The sequence below is a fragment of the Etheostoma spectabile genome, chromosome 15, assembly GCF_008692095.1.
Source record: "Etheostoma spectabile isolate EspeVRDwgs_2016 chromosome 15, UIUC_Espe_1.0, whole genome shotgun sequence".
NCBI classification, from domain to species: domain Eukaryota; kingdom Metazoa; phylum Chordata; class Actinopteri; order Perciformes; family Percidae; genus Etheostoma; species Etheostoma spectabile.
This window is the reverse complement of record NC_045747.1, coordinates 20698892-20700772: the sequence shown is the minus strand read 5'-3', so window position 1 is coordinate 20700772 and position 1881 is coordinate 20698892. Positions and strand designations below refer to the sequence as shown.

The 1881-nt window shown below is 42.4% G+C and overlaps 1 protein-coding gene across 1 annotated transcript in view; it reads right to left on the bottom strand.

Annotated features, from left to right (window-relative positions):
• The window catches only part of LOC116703247 (transmembrane protease serine 9-like), a gene marked incomplete in the record, with an annotated part of 81409 nt that overhangs the window by 18852 nt on the left and 60676 nt on the right, over nucleotides 1-1881 (bottom strand).

Below are 1881 nucleotides of genomic sequence, written 5' to 3'. Positions count from 1 at the left end.
AGAAACCTTGGGTTCTTCTTATTTTCTTCTATTAGTGATGAGTAATAGTCTAATCTGGCATTTCTATAATACTTGAACAGTTGTTGCAATTGAGTCAAGTAACGGATAACTGCATGAAATAGTTTAAGTCATTGGCGAATAGTAGAAATAATTAGCTAAGAGAAGGCCTACTGGTTAAAGTTGAAATAGTGAGCTATTGGACAAAAGGTGAAAAAGCTTACGTTATAAATAATGGATATATGATTAAAAATGAAGTAATGAATGCACAGTTGCAGTAATGCAAAAATAATAAATGGTTGAAATAGCTAACAAAATTAAAATAGATAAAAAACATCCAGTATCTGACGACGCTGAAGTTGGCTTCCGATTCACAGCTTACCAATTCGGTAGGGGGGACATTTAAGGGAAACTTGTAGACCACTGAGAACAGGTCCAGATCCAAAACCCCTATACCTGGACTTGGGTGTGGGGTGTTAAGTTATTCTATTTTTTCACAAAAGGAGAAGACCTTGCTTGTACTTGAAAAAATTGTGACAACTTATTATATTAATAAAGAAATAAAACATTTTTAAAAAATCATTAAAAATGTGCCAAGTTTAAAAATATATTTGCAGAAAAAAACATATCCAATTATTAAATTGTTGATGGATTAAGTGTTCACTTTACTGTTCAAGTTGGTAAAGGTGGAGCTCATATTAATTCCTTTATATACTGCTGGGTAGCTTGTGGATCTATAATCCAGGTATCAATAAAGTATACTATAGTAGTATAGTATATAGTACCTATAATAATATGTCATAATTTATTTGTTGATTACATTACATATCATTACTATGAATCTGATTTGGGAAATATTGTGGAGTAGCAGTAGAATTGAGCAAAAAAATTATAATAATTAATGTACCTCAATTGTGTACTTAGTTCAGTACTTTAGTAAATGTCCTCTCTGGGAACCATCACCTTATCGTGGTGGAGAGGTTTGTGTGTCCCTGTGAACCTGAGGGCTGTGTTGTGAGGAGCTTGTTGCTCCTGGTAGGGTCTCCTACGGCAAAGGGGTCTCAGGTGAGGGGCCAGACAAAGAATGGTTCAAAAACCCTATGAGTAAACCAGGAAGAGGTAGAGTTATTTTGCCTGAAGGAAGCAAGGGGCCCCCGTCTGGAGCCAGGCCCAGGTGGAGGGCTCATCTGTGAGCGCCTGGTGGCCAGGTTTGCCCCGGAACCCAGCCGGGCACAGCCCGAAGAAGCAACGTGGCACCTCCCTCTCCATCCCATGGGCCCACCACCTGTGGGAGGAACCACTGGGGTCGGCAGCACTGCCACACAGATGGCAGTAAAGGTCAGGGGCCTTGATGGACCAGACCCGGGCAGCAGAAGCTGGCTCTACGGACGTGGAATGTTGCCTCTCTCTGAGGGAAAAACTCTGACTTATGCACCAAACAAAAGTTTGAAGTATTTGACCTTCTTTATAGACCTTGAATGTAGTCCTACATGGGGCTCCAGTGGGGAACTCCATAGTTCTGCTGGGGGACTTCAACGCACACGTGGGCAATGATGGCGACACATGGAGAGGTGTGATTGGGAGGAATGACCTCCCTGATCTGAACCCGAGTGGTTGTTCGTTGTTGGACTTCTGTGCTAGTCATGGATTGTCTATAATAAGGACGTTTTTTGTTGCCTCTGTTGCCAAGTGCTTGCTCTTGTTGGGAATGGTTGGGTTGGGGTAAATCATCACAGGTGATGATGTCCAGGGGAAGACTCTGGACAGACCTGGTAAGCCCAAACTGGTAGTGGGAGTAAATTGGGAACGTCTGGAGGAGGCCCCTGCTTGACAGACTTTCAACTAGTACCTCCAGCAGAGCTTTTCATGCATCCCTGTGGAGGC